Source organism: Pygocentrus nattereri, chromosome 15 (assembly GCF_015220715.1).
Source record: "Pygocentrus nattereri isolate fPygNat1 chromosome 15, fPygNat1.pri, whole genome shotgun sequence".
Lineage (NCBI taxonomy): Eukaryota > Metazoa > Chordata > Actinopteri > Characiformes > Serrasalmidae > Pygocentrus > Pygocentrus nattereri.
The window spans coordinates 14431429-14450090 of NC_051225.1; the positions used below are offsets into that span (position 1 = coordinate 14431429).

Below are 18662 nucleotides of genomic sequence, written 5' to 3' on the forward strand. Positions count from 1 at the left end.
TTGTCTTTCTAGAATTTTTCGCAGAAGAATAATTTTCACATGCAATAATGTAGGCATGCTTTTGTTCTCTGCATATGTATATACTGCTTACTGCACACATTTTCACTCTGAATCATTTAATAAATGAGGCTAAATAAAAACTTTGTGCATTAAACAACCCAGTGTGCAGAAATAACTGCAGCATCACAGCTGAGAACAAATGCTAACGGTTTAACATTCCCTGACTGAAGGTAAAAGCGGCTTCTTCACCACAGACCTTCAACCTGAATTCACCACATCGTATTTTTTTCTCTTTCTCCTGCTCTCTCGCTCCTCTTTTTCCTTCTCACGCATTTTATGAGGCAGCCTATGCCGTTGAGTGTTTTGGAGATATGACAGATAAAACTCAGCAGCTCATATAGTGTGCGTGTGCGCGTATGCCTTGGCGGAGTTAGGAATTCCTTTTTTTATTGCAAGAATGGGAATCCTTGTGTACTCTTCTGGTTATACTGGCAAGCGAAGCAAAAAAGGGCCTTTAATTATAATATATGAGTGAAATTTTGCTGTAATATAGACGTACGGTACGCCGAAAAACGCTCACACACGCACCTTCCCTATCGTAAATCTAACCTCCACCACAATGATTCGAAGATTGTTAACATGATAACATATTGTGGAACAGCAAACCACAGAAAGCGCTGCCAACTTCGCTTGGAGATAAAAAAAAAAAAGAGAGACAGGAAAAAAAGAATGACGATGACAGCAAGGCCGAAAAACAGAAAGGCAGGGAAGAGAGAGGGGGAATGAGAGAGGATGGAAGAGAAGGGAAAAAAGGGAGCTGGAAAGTGTACCTAGCTGGATTAAATCTCCAGTCCTTGTGGTCTGGGCTGTGCTTACACAGGTAGGGCAACACCTGAGTATCTGCAGCCTAAATCCTCCACCATCCCCCCCTCCGCTCCCCCTCCCCTCCTCCATCAACCCAGCCGTTTAATGATGCCACCAACACGTCCGCCATTGTCCTCCAGCTCAGCGCGGCGAGACTGGAAGAACTGGTCCTGACTGCACAGGCTTGCATATTCAAAACCATCATGTGTAATCGGACCCACTGCTCCTGCTAACCTAATTTACACACACACACAGCCCTTCAGCAAATGGAGGTGGCGCTATGCTTTCCTTCCCCGGCCCCTCAGCACGAGTGGATTAATGGGAAACTCATGACAGAGATTGACTTATCCACACACACACACACAGAGCATGGACATTATTAATGCTGTATAAAACACTCATGCCCAAACTGTACAAAAGCAGATCAGAAAATGTACAAAAAATATAAATATATGCTAAATATTACTACAACGATTATAATACTGTTATTATCACAAAATCAATTAATTATAAGAATTTTATTCTCACTCACCGCATAATAAAACAGTTATAAAACCCATAACAAAACAGCACACGTGTATGCTACTACAGTGAGTAAGCTGAATGGCCTGCCACTGATATCGGCCCAAAGAGGGCTCTCTACTACTGAAGACATGACTGGAGCATTCTCCCCGAGGGTGCCAGCCTCCAGAGAGCGAGAGACATACAGACAGACAGACTAAGAGAGAGAGAGAGAGTAGGGAGAATAGGGAGGGGTGCACAGACACATGCCATCTCCCCCTTTCCTATATTCCTGTGTCCATCCACACACATATGTACACTCATACACTCACACACACGCTGCTCAGCGTGCCGCCTCATCACGGCGTCGTCTTCAGTCATACACCCTGCGTAACCGGGACAAGAACACTTGGCACTGAATACAAGCAGTGTGTTTTGATAAGAGGGAGAGGTGAGGAACGAAGCCGCAGAAAAGGCCTCAGGTAGATAGAGAGAAGAAAAGAAACGGGGGAGCGTGCACGTCTACCGCTGCTCAAACATAAACATCACTCAAACAACTGTCTATCGGCGCTGACGTCCCAGAAACATGCTAATATCTGTGCTGAAACAAAACTAAATTGGGCCGTTGTTACACTGTAACTATATAGTATTCCTACTACTTTTATTACTATCATTACTGACAATAATAATAATAAAAATAATAATAACAATAATAATATTGAGTCAACTGGATTTTTTTCATGTAATCTTTTTATTATGTATTTTTGCATTTTTAATGTATTGTTACAGTTAGTTAATAATATATAATAAAAATGATAAGGATAATTATTAGCTTTACAGAGCCATTGATAAACAAAATAAAATGGACATTATTCATTATATGACGCTGTAACTGCAGATGAAGGAACAACATGTTTCCTTACACACAAAAAAGGCTAAACGTATTTAAGTGACGGGAATGAGAAATAAAAATCTCCCTGCAGATCCGTAAAATGCTATATCTACACCATCGTCTACAAAAGCCATTACACGGTATAGAAGAATAAAGGTGTAATAGGTGAGGAAGGTGTCTCAAGTGCTTCACCCTCCACCTGTCAAGGATCAAGTGAAGTTAATACTTTGCAAAAAAAACAGCAGCATGAGCTCCGCCGCTACCACCCAGGTCCGTGCAACGTGGAGCATTATTTAAAAAAAAAAAAAAAAGGAAACGGATTCTCCCCACCATCTTTCAATGGCAGGAGAAAGAAACGAAGGAGAGACAGAAACGAAGAGGGAGGGAGAGCAAGTGACGCCCTCTCAAACCACAAATGCTAACACGGCCACATCTCAGGCTGAGATTTCTAACACCCCACTATAAGCTCACACTCAGGCAGACTGTCTGACTGTATGACAGAATAGAATTAGAAATTTGCTTCGACTGCAGCAGCACAAACTGGGGAGGTTCTGAATATTTAAATTGCCGCTTGAATATTCATTCAATAAAAAAAAATTCCAAACAGGAAAATTAATGCTGAAAAAGAGAACAAACACTGAAGACGAAGGCAGTTTCTCCACATAAATGCCGCAGTTATTGTCCGCAAACTGTGTGAACGCGTGTGAGATGGGTATTATATCCACAAATGTCTCAGGATGGCAGAGAGCATGTCTGCTGTCTTTGTTTTGCATTGGTAAAGCATAGAAAAGAGAGATAGAAAGAAAAAGAGAGACAGAGAGACAGACAGAGAGAGAGAGAGAGAGAAAGCACAGCACCTGTAATATGCTATAGATCCTTTTCTGTGTGACGCGTGTAATTATTGCCACCCCTCTACCATGGAGCTCAGACACAAAAATCCTGACTTATCTGTCCTTCTCCTCCCTCCCTCTCTCTTTCTCTTCTCTTTAAAAAAAAAAGGAGGAGGGAGTGTAAAAGGGGGGGGGGGGTGAAGAGTGCCATTGCCCACCATGCCCCCTATGAAAACCGTCAAGGAAGAGAAAAAAAAGACAAATAAAAGAAAAGAGTACACACACCCGGATGTTCCCGCTGTCCGATTTATCTTAAACAGATGTGGCATGTAGCTTGAAATGTTTACAGCAGCGTACTAGACTGTTCTTTGGCTTCCTTTACATTTAAATTAGCATTACATACTAAAATGCAAAAGAAAATAAATTTTAAAATACATTTTAAAAAACAACAAAACTGACGTTTCCCTGCTCTGCTTGGTGTTAGCACAGAGGCGTCAGCGCTGTCCTCTCATGAGCTCCTCTAGCTGGGACAAGACGGAGAGGATGAAAGGTCTTGGGATTCATGTTTTTCTGACCTCTTCCCTGATTCCTTCGATATGGCCCGTGGCTGTTTGACCTTTTCTATCCTCTCTCGCTCTTTCTCTTTCCCTCTCTCTCTCCTGCTCTGCATAGCTGCCTTCCTCCATAAGCTGTCTTCCAAAAAAAAAAAAAAAACAACAACAAAAAAAAAAAAACACAGTTTCAAAACTAAGGACTTTTCCACATTTCATTGCATCTGTTCACCAAACTTTAGCTGCATTTTTCTATCTTCTCTCTCGCTGACCCCCAACAATCTACACCACCAGGCTCTGAGTGACCCCCACAAGCATACACACTCTCTCACATACAAACACACACTCACACACACCCACCCCACTGCTTTTCCCCTCTCTCTTTCCCTCGGCTGCTAACGCCAGGGCTTTCCCCTTTCCCTTTCTTTTTTATCTCTCTTACACTCGCTCGGTGACCCCTGCTCCCCTCTTTCTCGCCATCTGACCCCCAAGCCTCTCAACCTCCCCCTCTCATCCCCCCGGCTCTCTGCACGAAAAAAAAGGGAAAAAAAAAGAGATTTCCTCGCCCCGTGTCTCTCCGCCGAGGAGAAAGAAAAAACAACCCACGGCTCCTCTCTTCCTTCCCCTCATCCGTGCCTCCGTCCTCCCTCCCTCAGCCGCCACCGCACTCTCTGGATCTTCCTCCGTGGCTCCTCTGCTTCGTCCACTACTTATCCTGCCTGCCTACCTGGCTCGGAGGGAACCTGAGCCACATTCTCCTTCACACCAATGTCTTTTTCCCATCTCACCTTTTTTTTTCTTCACCCCTTTCTCCTGCATACATACCACACCTGCACTCTTCATTAAGTTTACACCTTCACAACTTATTTCTGCAGCCTGGTCCTTTTTCTTGCTCCCACATGCCTCCTTTTTTCAGTTAAACTCTACTAAACAGGAAGCAAAGTGACAAAAATTGTGAACTGACTCAAAATTCTAGCCAAATCTGTCTTTTAAACTCAAACAACAGAGGACTTTTCGCCAGCCGTTTCTTTGTGGTCATGTTTGGACTGAAATGCATTGATTTGGATCTCGAACACGCTGCTTGGTTTTTTTGCCCTGAAACAGCTAAAAGTGCTGCCCGGCTCGTGTTGAAGTTCTTTCCCCCCACCGCGTGCGTGTGGACCGTCTACTGCTGCTCTGCTTTCGGCTTCATGGCATGAAGGAGAGCCGGGGCTCTGGCTTTATACCCAGCACCCTTACACACACACACACACACACACACACATACACACACACGATCGATTTCTATGTGACTCCGTCTGGGAATCAGCAAAAAAAGAAAAAAAAATCTAAAGCGACATGGGGGGAAAAAAGCAAACGGGAGTGAAAAATAGGGGAAAAACAGCGTAGCAAAGACGGTCCGAGTGACACGGGCGAAAAAGTAGAGAGGAAACTGAAATGCAAAGCAGGGCGGAGGGAGATCGCCGCTAAAAAAGCGACTGGAAAAGTAAAGATGTGGGCGAATGAAAGGACGCTCGGCACGGGAGAAGGTGGCGAAAACACGGGGAGGGGGCGAACGGACCGAGAAGCAGAGCCGGGGGGTTTCTCCGCGGAGAAACGGGACCGCGGTCGACGCTCCTCGCGCAGCGGTCGTTGCCGGAGCCCCAGGCCGGACTTGCACGCTCCTCTCCCGGCTACGAGCGCTGGCGGCGCCCGCTGGCCCTCCGAGAGCTCCGCAGACCCGCTTCCTCACGACCAAGCTCGCGACCAAACGCCTTCCACCACAACACCAAACCCTTTTTGTGCACCTTGAACGCTTCGAAAGGCTTTTAAAACCATTTTTTGTGGCTAACTGTTGGGGGAAAAAAGGAATCGCTGTCTTTGCCCCCCTTTTCTTCTCTTCCATTGGCGAGAAGAGCGAGGACGAGCCCAGATGTAAACACAGGTAACGACATGAAAAAGGCACTGAATAAAACCCAACTTGCATGAAAACGAGTCGATATCGCCTGCTCTTTCCCACAGTTTGACAAGACTAGTCAGCCCAAGCAGCGGCGGAGGGGAAACGGAGGCGAAAAAAGCCCTTTCGCCTGCTATTGAAACTAAAAAAGCAACGTAGCCTCACCGTAAAGCTAGAAAAGGAGAGCGGAGAGAGAGGGAGAGCGGAGAGAGAGAGAAAGCAAAGTTGAAACTTACAATTTTTTTGCTGCCGCTTTGAGATCCTCGCTTTTTAATCCAGTATCGAGACGGTTTGGCTAAAGATCCCATCAAGGCAGATCCCTTTTCGGTCAGTTTGCGTTTAGGACGGTAAAAGAAAGATCATTGTTGTTGCGGAGAGTAAAAGGAGAGAGAGACAGAGAGAGAGAGAGAGAAGAGAGAGAGAGGGGGAGAAAAAAACACACACACACCCGAAGTATTAGTCGTTAAAGGCGATATAAAAAATAATTTGGATGCAAAGCGGGCGATGAGTCTCGTGTTAGAGGGAGAGAGGAAGAGGTGAAAGTGAGATCTGATGATTGAAAAGGAAAAAAAAACTCTTTGGAGCTTTATTCCTGCTAATTAGTTTCCTGCAAAAAAAAATGGCTGTGATTAATTCAGTGCGCATGTGCTTCATTACACAGGCACGACGGGAAGGGCTAATTAGCCACCTTCTGGATCAATAAGATTCAGCAAAGGAGAGAGAGAGAGAGGGGGAGAGAGAGAGAGGGGGGGGGAGGGGGAGAGGAGAGAGGAGAGGGAGGGAGGGATGGATGGATGGACGGAGGAAGGGAGAAAGAGGAAAGTAATGATCAGGAATTGAAAATATGGAATTAAGCGCCGTCGCGGAGTGAGAGTTTGATTAGAAGGGGAAAGGCAGGGAAAGTCGGCGGGGAGAGAGGTAGCGAGCAGATTTCGGAGGACGATATTCTCCTCTTTCTTTTCTCTCTGTCTTTTTTAAGCGTGTTTATGAGGGTGAGCGTGTTTATGAATTGAAATATCAGAGCTTCGTTCTCTCTCTCTCTATCTCTCTCTCTGACTAACTTTATGAGCCTCGAGTTTGACTCGCACAAGTTTCGCCATACTTTCACACACTTTCACTCACTCTTACGGTTATAATAAAGCTTTTGCGCGCTCTCTCTTTCTCTTTCTGCGCCCTGTTTTTTTTCTTAGACTTATTTTGTGGAAGCGCCTGTACTTACACCGGAGCGCCTAGTCAGATCTGCGGCTTTTATAAACCGAATAACACACTACGGTGTTTAGTCTGACCGGCAGAAGCACAGACTCTAATAATCCCAGAGCAAGTTAATCTGCATGGATTTGAGGAACAAATTCACCCTCTATGTGTTCGATATTCAACTCTTTTGCACTTTTCTACACGTTGAAACACGCACAGCTGTGCAACACGCGTGACATGATCTCTTCTATTTAAGCCAGCACGATTAAAATAAAGGGGATGCGCTCGGCCGCACTTTTCCCTCGAGTTCTGCGCTGTTTTGTGCACTACTCCTCGCTTCACACCGGCTGCGCATATAACATCGTATTATGATATTATAGCTGCTTTTATTACATGATAACAATGCACTGGCTTTCTACTCCGCGGCACTGGTGAAATATCGCAGGCGTGCAGATAGATGTTAGATATGTGCCTATATGGGGGTGACAGTTAGCCCCTCTTTTACTCAAATTTAAAAATAATGATTAATAAAAGGAGAAAAAGTGCCGTTTGATTTCTACAACCTGTCAGGGGGAGTAAGAGATTTGAGGTTTTCACTTCTCACTTCAGGAAAAGTGTGGCAAGGAGGTAGATTTTTCGCTATGCAAATGCACGAGGATGTAAACATTATAGATGTGCGTCTGAGCGCGTGTCGGGCGAGAAAAGTGCGTTGTAACGGGGAAGAAAAGGGAAAACAGAGGCGCGCGCGCGCGGACACACCATTAGATAGTGTGAGAGAGTGCTTTGTGAAATTTAAACGTATGAACGTGTTTCAGGGTGAATTCACTACACAGATTATATGTGAATGTGCACGTGAGCGGGTTATCGTTGCTGCCCAATGAAAAGCACGCATCTGAATTTTTGTTATTGTTGTTGTTGATTTTTAGTTTTATAAATCATTTCAAAACACCAGCTGTCCTTTACGTCGTGTGAAAAATTCACGACGAATGGGCCAACAGAAGTGCTCTAAATTCACTTGGAACAAAATCTCTTTACATTGATTTACACTGAAGGGAAAGAGTGTTTTTGGCCTCTCCTGTAAAGTTACTATTTTGGAGGTGCTTGTTTTTCATTAGACAGCAGCGACGTTATACAAGTTTGGGTAGTTCGTAATAGGTTAAATTAGAATAAGCAAATTTCACCCTTTTTTTGGGCACGTTTATTTATTTGTATATTTTTTTGAACGACGGCTTATATAAGTGGTGTCGTAACTTTGCGCCCTGAGCTCAATAGGAGCAACTGTAGGAGCGACTTGAAGAGGAGCACCTCTTCTCCTCCACAGGTTTCGCTCCTCAACATCTCGCCTCTCCTTGATGGTCACTTAAAGCGCCTCCTTGCTGAAACCAAAGCGTGTGTTCTGGGCCCGGACCCCTGAGCCCTTTGTCATGATAATACCATTGTGGATTCTCTTTAAAAAGAAGCGCACAGTTCCTCTCCCCTAAATATGCACGCTTTCCCCTGCTAACAGCTCCGAGGGGCCCTAATCCCCCCAAACACAGCTAACCGGCTTACCTCCACTCATTACATAACGCTTATTGGAAACAACGAGCACGAATTTTCACAAATATTTTCTCTTATGACTACAGAAAAAATATATGTGGACATCCTGTGTGTGTATGTGTGTGATGGATTTCTGTGGTAGTGTTTTTATCAGTATTACTGTGCGCAAATGTCATGTGATTGTCTTGCGTTACGCATGCATTTTTATTAAAAATCAAAAATCATTAAAAAAAATCAGTGCATGTGTTTTTCTCAGCTTGCATGAATGATGTATTAATAAGCAATTTATAACGATGGTTCAGCTGTCCCTGCGTGTCCATATGGTTACGAACTAAAGCACTGAATAAAAGGTTTGTGAGAAGCACAATAATATGTATCCATTCGCAATGCACGCAAACTCTTCTTCTTCTTCTTCTTCTTATTATTATTATTATATAAAATATTATATTTATTTATTTTGCTGTATGTTTGTGCAGAACAGTGTCCGTCGTCGTTCGGGTCCTGCCGTGGCACGAAGGGACAGCAAAGAAACGCATCTCCATATGCATGATGGACTTTTTTTCAGGCATGCACGTGCTTGACTTTGACCACAAAAAAGGGTGGTTGTGGTGGTGGAGGAGGAGGAGGAGATGTGTAGGGGGGTCCGGAGCCATAATACAAACAATGACAATGTACAACAGCAGACTGACCCCCCAAAAGAGTAGCCCAGAGTTCGCACAGTGGCACGAGCTGATGTGTGTGTGATTACAGCGCATGCATTTTATTGCAGCACCGTATTCGGTTCTGCGCACCGCGCCGCTTTGGTTCATATTTACGCGAAATAATAGACTTTACATACATTAGCATGGGCCATCTGTCATCCGCGAGCGTGCAGACCAGTAACGATGCGCTATGAGGAGATATTAAGGGGGGGGGGAAGACAGGGATACAAAAAAAAGGAGGAGAAAACGTGAAGTGACGGACGGCAACGTGCGAGGCGCGCGGAGATGCTCTCATAGAGGCCGGGGCGAGAGAGAGAGAGAGAGAGAGAGAGAGAGAGAGAGAGAGAGAGAGAGAGAGAGGCAGACGGGGTGGGGGGGAGCGCTGTGCTGCTCTCCTGGGAAAACGGAGGGATGAGAGAGAGAGAGAGAGAGAGAGAGAGAGATTGTGAAAATGAATGGATAGAAAATAGAGTGCGAGAAGGAGAGAGAATGACCGGTGAGATAATAAAGAGAGGCCGGTGTAGTCGCCGAGGCTTTGGGGAGGGAGAAGCGCAGCCCTGGTCGGAGATTTGTTGGACCTAACTGGGGTAAACGTGGCCGAGGTTGGCCAGACCTACCGTGGCCTGATAGGGACACGCTACACTTTCTGTGAAAACAGAGGAGGTAGCAGAAAAATACAGTGCTATCGGAATGTAGGCTACGTGCTATGCTAGCCCATCTGTGTGAGGGAGCAGAGGGCCTCAGTTCACTTTAATCCAATATATAGTTACTGTACATATACAGGGCTACAATATAAACACAGTATAAACAAACATACCGTACCATAAACACCAGCACACAGACTTTATCCGCAATTTGGGTTAATGTGGCCCAAAAGGTGGTGATTGCCTCAGCCATAGCAATAAAGCACAGGCTAATGCAGCTCCTATGCTAAACAAGTCAACTAGACCAGGCCTCTCATTCACTCTGAGTGACACCAAGTGTGGAGATCTTTACATTTCCTCTGATTTAGGACGCGCAAAAGTCAACCAGTAACACAGATGTGCTTTGCCATAGACACTTTGGCTTTTGGGAATGTGTGGGACTTTAGCCCTCCTAGCAAAACACAAAACCCAAGCCCGTCTCAGAAGCTTCTAATCATCTAATCAGACTCACTCGTTCCTCACTTTGAGGGACACGAAGCGACCCCTACGTGGCGCCTTTTTGCTAATTTAGTTTCGATAGACAAAATAAATACACACCATGCTTTAAGATCAGGGACGTTTCAGTGTTGGGAGCAATGCTGCGCGCGTGCGTGCGTGCGTCTTTAGCCTCGTGCACCGCGCGTGCCATCCTTGAATAATAAAGCCCCAAAAGCGACCGGTGAGGAAATGAGAGCGGGTGGACGCGTTTTAAAGATAAAAAGCAGCTGTTTGCCAATACTCTACTAACTTTATTAAAGCACGATGAGCGGTTTAGGTGGAGGGATTTAGGGGGGTTTTATGGCGCTGATACAGAAGGCACGCAAGTCCACGTTGGCATTGCGCGAAAAACAATTTTAGTGGCGATGTTTTTTTTTCTTTATTTATTTTTTTCGTTTTTTCCCTTCTTTTTTATTATGTTGAAACCAGAGGATAGTTCTGAAGTTTTATAGTCTCTCTAGCCTGATTAGCATCTCATCTACATAGGTAGACAAACCAGGCATAAGGTGCAGGTTAAGAGGCTGATCGGGAACAGGGCCTGTCTGAGCTGGGCGACGGTGTTAATGCTGATGGGCTCTGAAGGCAGCAGGGCTGCAGTGTCCGGCAGTGGGCCCGGGGCTGGCTGGGGCAGGACGGGCTCCCAGGTGCAATGGCAGCGCCCTCTTATGTTCACTCCGTCCAAGGGCTGCTCTCTGCCCCGGGGGGGCTGCTGCCTGCATGATGAGCTGAACCTCTCCACCACTCGCACCCACACAAACGTGAAGCCAAGCTCTCCACAACTTCCCAAATCAGGGCTTTGTCCGCCAATAAGACGAGTAAAAAAAACTGCACGCTCCTTCAACTCCTCGGAGAAGTTTTTAGACCTCGTTCAGGCCAGCGTGCACTAAGTAACGAGCGTCCAAGAATAAAGTTAATCAATCATTCGTTATGCGTAACAGCAGATCCAGAAGTGGAGAACTCTTAAAAAAAAAACAGGCGCTTTTCAGATCTGCGCGCCTGGATCTGCTCTCCAAAGGTGCGTTTAGCGCAACGTGAGATTTTCCAGGCTGCAGATGGAAGGAAAAGCCGTGCCAAATACGGGCTCCCCTCGCAAACTTTCATCTGCGCGCATTTTAACGCGACTCCGGCTGCTTGAACCCAGTACTGCTCAGAGAGAAAGCGCGCGTTTCCTGAAATGTTCTAAGGAAGGAAATCAGCAGCCTAATTTGATAATCAGAAGCAAACTGGCACATTTCGTCCAGAAAAAAGGAAATACAGTACCTTGTTTTACACTGGCAGCTTTTTTCCACCGTCTTTTATTTGAGATGTTGCAAAAGGCTGCATGAAAAAGGGCTGCTGGTTTAAAACGTGCTCGAACTGAACGGCGCGTCTTTAGAGGCGCTGCGCCATTTTTTATCCATCTCTTTTACAAGATACAGAGAAATATCTGCACACAAAAGCACGTTTTCTGGACTGTCCTGATTTATTAACATTTAATCCACATCTCTTGGCTGTTTAACGCGCTGCTCTCTGTCTTGTTTGTTGATGCAGGCGCTGCTGTTCCCTGAGCTTTTAGGATGTTTCCAAATATATCAGCAGACGTGCAGTGGAAATAAAAACACTGCCTCACGTCAAACTCGGATTTTGAATTAATTATGCAAATGTTCAGCTTAAATCATATGGATGTGATAATATATTAGTCATTTTTTAATTCATCTCTAATAACGTCGACTGATTTTGCTGACTGACGATGATGCTTCACGTTGTTGACTTATTTTTTATTTATTTCCAGCTTGTGTTTATTATTTATTTTACATGTCAATAATGAAATGCACCTGCTGTGATTTTGCATCTCTTCATAAATAAAAACGCTGCCCACGAATCCACTTTTGTCGACTCGCTAAGTAACTTCAATGAACTAATGAATTAGTTTGGCTGATTCCTTTCTCTTGTGCCTCGCGCATCTTCCAGGTGACTCAGAGCGAAACGCAGTAAACAACATTTTGTTCACTAGTAATCGCTGGTGAATTAAAGCCTTGTCCACAACTTGTTGCGCGCAGTTTTACGCGCCAATTAATTATGCAAATGAGCTTGTTTGCGTGCAATTAAAGATGCAGTTAAACAAACATCCTTCATTCTGATTCAAGCTGTTATTTTGAGCTTATTAAGGGGGGGGGGGGCGGTATTTTATTTGGTTTGAAATAAAAGACACGGAGGGGTCACCATAACGCACGAGGCGCAAACCTGAAAGGAGAACCAGCAGCTGTTCGAATGGACAGTCAGGGCGTTCTGCCAGTTCCATGTCCCTGGTATTGTTTTATATTTATATATATTTCACGTCTGTCCCTCGAGCCAGGCTAAATATATTAGTATTTTTTGCCTGCTTGTAAAAGAGAATTTCAAAATGATGAAAATGAAGGATATTTTGTTATATAGGCGCACGAGTCTGCCAAGCTGTCAGTTCAGTGTGTGTGTGTGTGTGTGTGTGAGTGTGTGTGACCTTCCTGCTCTGTGCACTTGAGCCTGTAGCTCTGTGTATTATTGCCATGTCATTCAACTCTATTACATCCGCGCGCCATTCTATAACTGCTTTATGAATCTTCCTAAAAAAATCGCGCTGAATATTCTGTGCGAACGCGATCAGAAGAGCAGCCTGAACTAAATAAAACGGATTTTATTCAACCTGTGCGCAGGAAAGCCTGCAGAAGAGGGGAAACCAGAGAGAGGAGAGCAGCCTGGAGCGAGCCTTAGTCCACAGCACGCTGCGTGTGTGTGTGTGTGTGTGTGTGTGTGTGTGTGTGTGTGTGTGTGTGTGCAGTCCAGCTCTCTTCAGGTAAGATAAGAACACAAAGGGACAGAATTTAAACTCCCTCGTGCAAAAGCGTGTAATAAAGGCGCGCGGGGCTGTTGTCTAAACTCTGCTGCAGATGCACGCGGCGCTGCGTGAGCACAGAGCGCGCGTTCCAGACCCGCAGCACCACACCCAGCCGCGCCAAGAGCACCTCGGAGGTGTGTGTCCGTCCAGAGGCAGCCCTGAAACGCACACGCACACACACGCACACACACACACGCACACACACACACGCACACACACACACACACGCGCGCGCGCGACGAGCGCACGCAGGACGGACGCTGTCCCACGCGCTCGGCGTCGGAGCAGGGTGCGATTACTTTTTGTGTGTCCCGTCCTGGACGGAGCGCTGCAGGTGAGGGGGCACCCACACAAGCGCGCGCGAAATTTACACCTGCAGAAAAGACAACCGCTCACCTGCCCTGTTTACAGGCTGAGGGGCTGATGTGCGCACAGCGATAAATCCAGCACTAAGTTGATTTTTCAGGCTGTGTGTTTTTGCTGAAATCCTGGATTTAAATTCAGAAATTTGAACGAAATAAAATACAGTATAAAGCGGTTTATTAACCTATATAATAGATTATATACAGTATATAAATCACCATCACTGCACGCGCTTCAACGTCTCCCACAGTCCTCAGTCAGTCTGTCTAAATGCCTTCAAATAAGTGCATTAATAAAACTAATCAAAATCGATTCAAATGTATTTGAGCAGCATATAAAGACTAGAATTAACTCAGGAAAACAAACGCACTAAACACCTCACGCGCTAAAAACTCCTACTTATGCAAATTTTAAAACTCACTCGTTAATATATGGAAGTTATTTGAAATTATTTGCTCTCAGTAATCTATAATTACGCATTAATTAGGGCCAATAATTAATTATGATAAAAGTAAAAATCCCATTTCATTAATATTTTTAAAACGCATGAAAAAGCACTTCCATATTTTTTTTTAAAGTAACATTTTTCTACATTAACGAAATTAATTAATTAATTGGAAAATATCTAAACAAATCATGGAAATGACCATACATAATCTAATAGCACAATTAATATTATGATAAAGCTGCTTTAAAATGTATGTTTACATATGCAAATATATTTAATTATGTTGTAATTATGAACAGGAGATTATCAACATCTTGGTGTGCACTAATTTAAAATTAATTAATTAATTGCACCAATAAGAAAAACAGGCAAATAATGCTTTGAGGTTGCAGAGCAAATTTAAATCAGTTGTTTTCTAAAAACAGTTGTTTTAAAAAGAACAAAAGCGGAGCTTGGCTTTGATCAGAGCTCTGAAATGTGATGTTACTGTCCTCATCAGTAACGGACTTCATCAGTAATCTGAAGTGAGCATTACACAGTGTTAAAGTGGTCAGGAGAGCGGACACTGAGTATGAACCTGCTGTGTCACTCATTGGTCTGCACTGTGCCCTAACACAGCACCAAGCGGCAGAAACATCTGTGCAGGGGTGAACAGCCTGTTCCCACTTCTGTTCCACACTGACTGGCTAGTGCAGCCAGAGCTCAGGCCCCTGTCCTGTGGGTGACGTAGCTGTGGCGTAATTACTGAGGACTGTGGTGGCTGGAGCTGAGTTACGGGACGCTTAACCTTGACCTCTGGGGCTCCAAAGCAGGTGAGCTGAGCGTCCTAGCCCCCTGCCATGTGGCTCGAGGCCCCACGGAGGCCGGAAGAGGCTGGCCTGAGGCCTGGCTTGCCCATAAAAGCAGGCCATTAGAGAGGCCGTTCTTCAGCAAAGTGTGAGCTTGTTACACCAATTAACAGAATAGGTGTTTACCCTGCTGCTATATAAACCCTGCAGGGGTGCATGTGAAAGAGCCACAAAAACGCCACCAAACAAGAGGACCATGTGTGTCCCCAACCCTGCACACACCCATACACTCGCGCACACGGAGTCCAGCCTCACACAACCGTAACGACTTCTGCTAGAGGTATTTCAGGTTTACAGAGTGACCATGTTAAGCCAGATCACAGCTTTACATACATATTAATGCGTTATTAGCAAAGAAGGGTTCCTAAAATATAGTGAAGGCAAAAAGGAGCAAGAAAAATGTTAACATTTTTGGTTTTAGTCAGCCACTTTCTCAGCAAATTGCTCTTTGATTTGTGCATATTAAAGGCTACTAAAACATAATCAATACAACTACCTGACCACTAATATATAATAGCATCACATCTGAGCACAATTCCCCTATAAAAGCCAGGCCAGTGCTGAAGAGACGGCACCTGATAGGGTCAAAAGGGAGAGTGGCTTTTAACCACCAGCCCTCAGCTCAACCCCGAAAAAAAGGGCATGAATTACCATGAATCCAAACAAGCAATTGGGCTGCTCAAAAGCAGAAACATAATGCATATAAATATGAAAAAGGTGTGGTAATCTGTGATTTGTGCATTTTGGTGCACAGAATGCTGTCCAATATGTGCAAATGTGGAAAAAAAAATAAAGAAAAAGGGGGCAAGACCAACAGAGAGAGAGAGGGACACAGAGATAGAGAGAGAGAGGGGGGGGGCAGAAAAAGAAAGAAAGGAAGAGAGAGAGAGAGATTTGCTTTCCGCCGTATCTGTTTAGAATTGTAAATGCAGCGTATAGGCGCTGCTGTCCAATTACATATATCTTTCATGTATGAAATCATGCATGGCTCTTTTTTTCCGCGAGGCCAAAGAGGGCTGGCACAAAGGGAGCGACCCCGGCTGCAGCACAAAGTGCATCCCACATGCAGAGCAGGGCCTGGTGCCGGAGCCCAGGGCTACGAGCGCTATTCCATTAGCACTCCCGGACCGAGGGAGGGAGGGAGACAGGGAGGGAAGGAAAGGGAAAGGGGAGGGGAGGGGAGAGGGACAACTTGTCCTCCTGACGGGGGCGTTCACTGACCATGACTCCTGGAGCATTATCTCTGGCCTATTGTATGCTGTCCTCTGCTTCGGGCCCAGCCTTTACTGCAAAAAAACATCTCGCAAAGCTCTTTGCTGACCATGCCCTTAATTAGCAGTGAAGCATACCATTTTAGGTTAATGCTTCCCAGGGCTTTACTTTCTATGCAAAAAAAATAAAAAAATAAAAATAAAAAATAACAAATGCAGCCCTTATGAATGCATGCTTAAGCTCAGAACCTGGCCTGTAATGTTATTTATTTATTTGCTTTCTCCTTCCCTTGCAAAATGACGGCGCCCCGCTGTGTACTTATAATTTGCGGTGACCTAAATTTGGCAAAATTACTTTGAACTTTTCAAACAAAAGGCCTGCGCTCGCCTCGGAGCCCGCCTGATACCGAGCCACTTCTGCGTTCTGCCTGTTTTCTTTTTATTCGCTTAATTCCATAAACACCATTTACTTTCAGTCAGGATTACACAGGGTGCAGGGGGATAGAATTATTCTCAATAGCCAAAGAGCTAGCATGCCAGCCATGTTGCAAAAACAAAAAAATATAGTATGTCAGCTTATCGCACATTACAGGGGAATGAGCTAATGCTGCTTAAAGAGTACTGAGAGTGTGTTGTAACTTTGCCATTACTACACTCTATCATGGAAGAAGCTGCTGTTTGAAGTCCACAGAACAGCAGAAGAGCATTAAAAGCATGTGGCTTGATTGAGATATACACACTGTGCATCAGCACCTGCACACATCCAGGCTTGAAACTCTGGCAACCTCAGCACTCCCTTCCTATCCTTGCAGCCAAGGGGTCTCTGAAAGCAGCCCTACACACGCATCTACTGACCATACAACCTATTACATGACCCTAATCCCACAGGAACAAACAGGCTGTGGAGTCTGGAAGCCCAATCGCTTTATCTGCGGCTTCTACAGTGGGCCCAGCATGGAGCCCTGCTGGACCTCAGAAGCCTCAGAAAGAGCTAGAGGGCTTTGGGTAGGGGAGAGCTAGTCAGCAGGGAGCAGAGGTGATTTCACAGCCTTACCTGATGTGGTTTTTGGTTCGATTTGCTGCTGCTTGGAAGCCCCCCTCTGACCGCGTGCCTCGTTTCAAGTGTCCGTTTGAAGCCAGGTGCCAGAAAGGTCACAACCCTCGCAGTGGCGGCAGGATTTTTTTGGTGCAGGAGGCCAGCGGAGGCTATCACTACCGTTAAAGCTATAGTGTTTTTTTTCTTTTTTTTTTCTTTTTTTTATTTCTATTGGTATATGCACAAAGACTAAAGAAGAAGATAAAGCTTTCAGATCCAGTGCCTGGGCACTAAAAGGAAGTCCCTTGACAAGGGCTTGAAATGATGCAGTCCTAGAATTCCAGGTATTTCCAGGGCTTGTCAAAGCTATGAGGCCCAATCATGGGGTTGGGTTTGGTTTGGAGTATCCACAGTCTGTGGAGACGCTTTTCAAAGTGGTAGCGCCACCTATGGAAGGAAAAAGGGAAACAAACGATTAGGAAACAATGCAGTAATAATGCAGGATAGAACAAAGTCATTCATACTCAAAAGCAAAGAGGTCGTCGAGTTCGACTCTGTGCAAAAGTGGTTCTACAAAACAAGCTGAGTTGAGGAGAGTTAAGGCCAAAGTTAGTTATGTGTTATAAGTGAGTGCAGATTTTTGGTACTGTGTGCTAGTTCCCTTCGAGACAGTGCAGCACAGCGTAAATCTCTTACAGGAGGAGGCATGGTGCAATATGTCTTCCATCAGGCCTTTTGAATTCTCTAATAAGCTGTCTTAGCGAACAGCAAATTAATATATAATTATTTCTATTACAGCTGCAGGTCAAAACCTTGTTTTCCAGATTGCATCAAGCAATAAATGCATTGCTTTGAGTAATTTCTCTCCGTGTGCCATTGTGGGCTTTCAAATGCATAAATAAATAAATAAATAATGATGAAATTTCCGGAGAAACTTAATTTCCTCCATAACCAGAACAAGACATATTCCTGTAATAACGTGCATAATTCTGCGTTCTGCTGAACGTCTCTCATAGCCAACAACAAAGTCACTAAGACAATACATATTTATTCACATGTCAGTTCCTGCAATGAAAGAGGAGTAAAAAAAAAAAAAAAGGAGGTGGGGGTAAAGCGAGCTTGGATCCCACAAGGGGCTGCAGCAGAAAGCTGAGTAAATGTGCCTGTCACAGGCTGCGGCTCTGTCAGCTATTGCCTGCGCTCCAGTTGGGGGAATACAGGACAGAGTAGGAGACAGTCTGTGATTTCTGAACGCTCCCCCCGGAGCCCCTTCTATTTGGCAACATTTTTACGATTATTTTTACCTCTGTGGTTAGAAGAGAGTTAAAGATGGTGTTTAATTGTTCCCAAGAGCTCTTATTAAGTTGCTGATGAGGAGCTCCAGGGAGAAGCACTTAAAACTAGCTACAAAAACAAGCAGCCCAGGCAGGCAGGCAGACGGCAAAGTGCACTAGCAGGGGGACGGAGAACAAGGAGGAGGGTTTTCCCTCCAGAAAAGTCCTGCTTCGCTGGGGCTGGAGCTGCGGACAGAGGCCTGAGATCCGTCACCAGCACCTAGCAGGGCAGGGGCGTCCCAAAGTCTGTGTTTTGTGGGATGCTACAGCATGGAAAAGATTCGAAACAAATTTAGACCGTGCCTCTCTGTGAGAGCGCCCTTTTGTTTTCAATTTTGTAATAAAACTGCCTGAGTATGAGCGTTTTTTTAACAATTCA

General features: G+C 44.9%; 1 protein-coding gene across 3 annotated transcripts in view; it reads right to left on the bottom strand.

Annotated features, from left to right (window-relative positions):
* Positions 1-18662, bottom strand: part of zfhx3 (zinc finger homeobox 3) — a 305456-nt gene that overhangs the window by 170277 nt on the left and 116517 nt on the right. For all 3 annotated transcript variants that reach the window (XM_037545320.1, XM_017700699.2, XM_037545321.1), the window contains exon 4: positions 16968-17396. The gene's annotated coding sequence lies outside the window, so the exon portion shown is untranslated. The remainder of the gene's footprint in view (positions 1-16967; positions 17397-18662) is intronic.